General features: G+C 47.4%; 1 non-coding gene across 1 annotated transcript; it reads left to right on the top strand.

The window, feature by feature from the left end:
- Positions 1-1,834: 1,834 nt before the first annotated feature.
- LOC136519182 (small nucleolar RNA R71) lies at positions 1,835-1,942 on the top strand. Its single transcript, XR_010774743.1, has one exon. It is a non-coding gene; the product is annotated as a small nucleolar RNA R71 (small nucleolar RNA).
- The last annotated feature ends 4,858 nt before the right edge of the window (positions 1,943-6,800 follow it).

Raw genomic sequence — 6,800 nt, 5'->3', positions numbered from 1 at the left:
AGGACTTCTTTAGCTGTTTATAAGTGGTATAACTATTGAAATAACAACGTACCTTTTCTCTAGGGAATTGAAGGTGGACTTGTCTAGATCCAACATAGATGATCACATTGGTAGTGTTAAGGAACGGTCTTCCAAGGATGATGGGTGTATCATCTTCTTCTCCCATGTCTAGAACCATGAAGTCGGCAGGGGCAAACTAGTTATGTATTCTTATCATGACATCTTTCGCTATTCCTTCTAGAAATCAGATTGATTGGTTCGCCATCTGCAATTGCATATATGTAGGAAACAAAGGTTCATCACCAAATAAATATTCAAATGTTACCTTGGACATTATGTTAACACCCGACCCAATGTCGTAGAATGTCATGTGGAACATTCTTTGTCCAATGCTACACTCGATCATCGGTACGCTAGGATCATCCTTCTTAGTAAGGAATGGTGAAGCAAGGACGTGGTCGCACTCTGATCGAAGTGTGTTGATCATGTTAATTGATTCTTCTTATGGCTGCCATACCTTGTTCTTCCTCCTTCTCCGGTTCTTCTTCTTCTTGGTCACTGCTGTCAATTCAGGCAAGTACGACATTTGTGGATGTCCAAGAGATTGCAAGATACGGTTCTTGAAAGAAAACTTCTCCTTTTTATTCTTGATTGTGAAGTAGATCTTGGCACTATCCGCGTAGATGATGGATTTTGCGGTGCTTAGAAAAGGTCGGCCTAAGATAAAGGGTATCCTTACATCTCCACCTATTTCCAAAACCACAAAGTCTACAGGAACACATGATTGTCCCACTCAAACAATGACATCTTCAAGAACTCCCTTGGGGTAGCAGAGCGACTAATCTACAAGCTGCAAACGCATATTTGTGTACAACAAAGTATCTCTATTAATTTTATTATAGATTACCTTAGGCATGATGTTGACACTTGCTCCAAAGTCACAAATGGCTCCTTAGAAAATGTGAGGTCCAATGGTGATGGGGATGACAGGTCTCCCTGGATCGCTCTCCTTTTCTGGCAAGGTATAATTTATCCACCTTCCCATAGATGGTTGTATACAGTAATATGTTGCATTATGAATATCGACAAGATTTGTAGTTTCTAGATCTTCCGGTTGCCCCAGAATCTTACATTTGTCGATCGAAGGAACAGTAGCAGCTAGCTAAGCTATTTGCAATTCTTTCATTTTATTAAAGCTATGCTGGTTTTTAATGACAGAAGAGAGGTTATCCATTCTATTATTTATATTTTCTAAAACTCTATCATTAGAAGCTAATTTTCTAGATAAACCCTCCATTATTTTAGTTGGCCAAAAATCAATTCTCTCAAGGGTGGTTGATTGAAATTAATGAGATTATTACCTTGAGGGTTACCTTAGTAATTACCTTGGTAGTTTGGCCTCTGTTGCTGATTCCATCCTTGATTCTGTTGAGGACGGAAGTAGTTGTTGTTGATGAAGTTCACATCCTCATGTGTTTCAGGGTAGCTGTTCCCTGAATGCCCAGTGTTTCCACACTCTTCACACGTCATGCGGTAATCATGAATATGCATGACATCTTGCTTCTCATTGACTTGATCTTCTAGCTTCTTCATCAATAGGTCCATCTTAGCAGACATCATGTCTACCTCCTTGAGTTGATGCATACCTCCACCTCTCTTGTGGGTTTGTAGATGTTCTTCATTCCAACCTTGGTTGGAGGTCATCTTCTCCATGACAGCTGTTGTAGCTAGTATGGTGAGTGATAGGAAAGCACCTCCAGCAGCAGCATCCATAGTCTCACAGGTACTGTTGGTCAACCCATGGTAGAAAGTCTTCATGAGTAGCAAATTCTCCATCCCATGATGAGGACATTCTGATATGTAATCTTGGAAGCATTTCCATGCCTCAGGGACAGATTCGTCATGTTGTGCTAAAAACATAAAATTCTCCCACACAGAGCATTGGTCTTGCATGTGGGAAAGAACTTGGCTAGGAAGGCGGTGGAGTAGTTATCCCATGTAGTATTTCTATCTTTGTTGGCGTAGAACCATTGCTTTGCCTTCCCCAAGAGTGAGAATGGGAAGAGGTGAAGTAATATGGCCTCTTTAGTAACTCCTTTGATGGTGAAGCTGATGCAGATCTCCAGAAAGTATTGGAGATGTGCACTCACATCTTCATGTGCCTTTCCACTAAACTGGCTTGCTTGCACCATGTTGATGAGAGCGGGCTTGAGCTCAAATCCATTGTCTCCAACATTGACTATTGGTTCAGTACGGATGTTGGCCATAGTTGGAGCAGAGAATTCATGGAGAGTCTTATGGCTTCGAATTCTGGTATTAAGCTTCGCCTTATCTGGTTGTCCTCCAACTCTAAAGCTAAAACTTTCTTGAGTTTAGCCTTAGTTCTCTTAAGTAATGTGTCGGTGCAGAAAGTGACCAACATATAAATATTTGTAGTTTTACTTTACGTTGTGATCGGAGGTGGCCTAGCACTCAATGACACAGGGTTTATACTAGTTCAGGCAACATGTCCTACATCCAGTTTGAGTCAGTCGGTGACTTTATTCCTGAGCCCAGGTGCTCAAAGTTTGCAATGGGGTTACAAACGAGAAGGAGAAAGATGGGGGTACAAGAGGTTCGGTCAGACTCTGGTCTAAAGGGCCAAGAGTGATGGGAGCCTCGCTATGTGCTAAGTATTTAAGCGTGTGCACGATATAACCTTAGAGTGTCTAAAGTTACAGAGGGTGAATCAATGTAGGTGAACTGATTGATCTAAATCAATCTATCTATTGGGAGAGAGCGCATCCCCTTTTATAGATGAAGGGGATGGCCTTACAAGTGATAGGGAGAGAGTGTGTATGCTACTAAGTCTTGCTGCCCACGCCGGTGGGTACAAGATGATGGTAGGCGCCCATAATACTGCTTAGTGTCAGATGCATGTAGGAGGTTGCATCGTCTTCTTCTGGTACGACAGACGTTGGTGCTCACCATACTATAGATGCCCAGAGGCACGCAAGGGGTTTTACCATGCTCATTCGGTATGGTAGTCGTTGCGGGCACCCACAACACTGTAGGTCAAATGTCGGCACCTACAACACTATTCTGACATGCCTGCATGTTATGTTAGGGCAATCCCCTGACATATCCTATCGGTACTGTCCTATAGGTCTACAGGGTATGGCCCCTAGTCTTGTGGTTGACTTGAGTGCCTTGCCTTACCTTCTTTGCCCATTTCTTGGTCCTTACCGAGCGGGCATCCCCGGTCGATTGGTCCCAGTTGGCTCTAATTGCACCAATCGGAGATGAGCTATAAGCAGGGGTTCGATGCATTCCCGGTCGGAGAAGTGGGTTAGAGCCGGAAGTGGTGTTGAGGCCAGGCCTACCGATTAGAGTGGCCATCCAGAGGTGGGCTGGAGACCGAAGCGAGTGCTCTAGTCCGAGAGGTGGGCCAGAGTCAGAAGCGAGTGTCGCTCCTCCTCAACCAGGCCTTTCAGTTGGAGATTGGATTGCCCTTCTGGCCTATTGTTTAGGTATTTCAGTTGGCCTAGGAGTTGCACATTGTTTAAAACGCTGTCTACTAGATTGAGCCTTTGTTGGGAAGTCGATCCATGAGGGCCCTCGGGTTTATGAACCCGACAGGAGCCCCCCGAGCCCTTAGGTGATTTGAGTAGAATCGTTTGGGGGATTTTTGTCTTGATTGTGGCTGTGCGCTAGCGTACCCATGGGTATAGCCCCTAAGCCCCCAGGCGATTCAGGTAGAATTGTCTGGGGATTTTTTCATGTTGCTAGCGGGGAAGGTTTTGTTTTGTCTGTGGGTGCGCGTGAGCACACCCACGGGTGTAGCCCCTGAGCCCCGGGTGATTCGGTCAGGATCGCCTCAGGGTTTTTGTCAACGGGTGTGTGCGCATGCATTTTAGTTGAGATAGAGTCATCAGCCAAGGTGTTGTGTGTAGTCGAGGCGATCAGGCGAGCTGGAGCTCTCGGAACCTGGCATCGATGCAGCCCACGCAATCAAGGGAGTTAGTTTTGGGATCGGGTGAGACGAAACTTGCATATCCTAGCATCGGTGTAGCCCACGCAGCTGAGGTAGTCAGTTTTGGGATTGAGCGGGTCGGAGCTCGTGGATCCTAGCATCGGTGCAGCCTACGTAGTTGAGGCAGTTAGTTTTGTGATCGGATGAGTCAAAGCTCATGGATCCTAGCGTCACTGCAGCCTACATAGCCAAGGCAGTTAGTTTTGGGATCAGGCAAGATAGAGCTCATGGATCCTGGCATCGGTGCAACCCGCGCAGCCGAGGCAGTTACTTTTGGGATCTGGCGAGTCAGAGCTCGTGGATCCTGGTGTTGGTGTAGCTCAAGCAACCAAGGTAGTTAGTTTTGGGTTTCTTGAGCCCCTGAGCCCCGTTGGGCTTGGTAGGGGTCGGTTTGAGTTTTGTGTGTTACCCCGTCCTTAGTTTCTAACAACCAGAGGGGCTGAGCTTTGTTGCTTGTCTCGATTGCTTGGGCTTGAGTGACGCGCTCGGTGAGCTCGCTAACAGGTATGATTGAGTGGAATCCGGGTTCGTCGTTCGTGACGGGGTCAGCATAGCTCTCTTGTGACATTCCACTGCTCCTCAACCTGCAACCCGGTAGATGCCTGGGTCATTCCGAAGACCGACCCGGGTGGCCTATTGGCCTCCCCTCGATGGAGATTCTGTGGGTTTGGCGGAGGTTTAGGATCGAACGAGAAGGTTGAGATGACCCTGTCTTCTTTGGGGCAGACTAGGCGAGGGCCGCATGGGGCTCATCTACGTTTTCTCCCCTGGCTCTATTTGACCCGAGGCAGCCTCGAGCCCTTCATGGGCCAGCATTCGAACCCCGGTTGGTCGTTGCTCATGTTTGAATGAGGAAACTGCCATTTCGTGATGCAACATGGAGCATTGTGATGCATTTAGATGCATGTGCGATGCCTTAGTTCTTGAGCCCCTAGGCGATTCGGGCCTGAATTGTTCGGGAGGCATAGGCATATGGAATGAATGCGTGTATGGATGTATGAATGATTATAAAGAAAGAGAGAGGGTCGGTAATGTTACCTTGATGACTCGAGTGATGGGGTTTGAAGAGCTCCAATCGGAAATGTCTGACCAGGACCCACGCTCATCATTCATGATAGAGTTAGCATGGCCTACATGGGGCGTCCCTTTGCTCCATACCTGTCTCTCAGCATTTGCCTGAGCCATTCAATTGACTTAGGGAGCCCGATTATCTATCCTGGCGAAGATCTCATTGTTTGGGTTTTTTCTAAGTGCCGCCTGGGAAGGCGGAGAGCCACCCACGCGTGGTGGCATTTTTTTCTTGAGCCCAGTCGTGCGGTAGTGGTGGGCCATACCTAGGCCATGTCCCATCTTACCAAGCACCGTTCCATCGGTCAGTGTGTGTCCCATCGCTTCCCATCTGCATTGAATGGGGGAAGAGAGAAGGTTTCTCACCCAATCCTTTCACCTTTCCTCGCTTGCTCCGCCTCTTGTTTAAATAGGGGAAGGGAGAAGGAAAGGAGAACTCACAGATCTATTCATGATTCCAAAGTGTGATGTCAAGTTGGAGGTCCCCCAACGTAGATGAGATGGTGTTGGCCACCCTCGCCGAGAAGGGGTTGGTTCCACCGAAGGAGGTGGCGTACTAAGGGGTGTCGTACGTCGTCGACTTTGTCACCGTCTACGAGGCTTTCATCGGGATGGAGCCGCTCGTGGACTCCTTCCGGCGATTCTTCTTCGGGCGAGCCTTGCTGGAGAGGAAGACGCTTGGGACTACGCCGGTGGGAGGTTTCACCCTTGCATCTACTCAGGTTGGCCAGTTCATAAAGTTTGATGAGATATCTTCCAGCCATGGCAGCCATACCTTGGTGGGCAGCATCCCTACCTAGGAGCTACCTCGACTACATGAGAAGGTCAGGAGCTCCATGCTCTTATGCTGAGCATCTATGGGTGTGACTCCCTTGAGGTACTCGTTACGCCTCGCTGAAGTAGAGGGAGCGTAACCGGGTGGGGGCCCTTGAGGTCCCCGTTGTGTTCGCAGAAGTCATGGGAGCAGACCTAGGCGGGGCTCTTGTGGTGGCGTGTGTTGTGGCCTCTCCTTTGGCATTAGCCGATGCCGTCGAGCAGCCACAGTAGTATTTGGAGTAGAAGTAGTTAGAAAATGTAGTCATTGAGTTCATGGGTGAGCCCCTGTGTGAACAGTTTTTGTATCAATGAATACATCAGTTCTGTTTTTGTGATAGAATCATTATATGTTCCTTGTTTTTATCCTAGCATAGCTTTGTTTTTATCCTTTATTTTTCATACCTGCCCATTCGTTCTGTAGGCTGTAGCTTTTAAGAACCTAGGCATGGCCTACGGGGCTCAGCTGCTCATAACCGTAGGTCATGGCAGGGTGCGTTTGGTTGGGAGTAAGAACAAAGTCTCATAGGGCAATCAAAGGAATGGAATGCGCTTTTGTTCGGGGACAAGTTTTTACCATGTGATAGTAAAAAGAGAGGTAGTATTTAGTATTGTACCCTCATGGAGCCCCCGAGCTACCCGGGCTGAAAGTGTTTAGGCTAGGGTGCTTTATAGGAGCAAGTGTTGACTAGAAAGCGGTAAGACTAAATTTAGGGGCTTTATAGGAGCAAGTGTTGACTAGAAAGCGGTAAGACTGAATTTAGGGAAAATGACGTAGCTGTTCAATATTCCAAGTGTTGGTGAGAACGTTGCCGTTGTCATCCTTTAGTCGGTAGACGTCCGATCGGATCACTTCGCTCATCGTATAGGGTCCTTCCCATGGTGAAGAGAGTTTGTGCTTCTCCTT

Source organism: Miscanthus floridulus, chromosome 17 (assembly GCF_019320115.1).
Source record: "Miscanthus floridulus cultivar M001 chromosome 17, ASM1932011v1, whole genome shotgun sequence".
Classification (NCBI taxonomy): domain Eukaryota; kingdom Viridiplantae; phylum Streptophyta; class Magnoliopsida; order Poales; family Poaceae; genus Miscanthus; species Miscanthus floridulus.
Note: the sequence above shows the minus strand (reverse complement) of the source record. Positions and strands in the feature narration are given on the sequence as shown.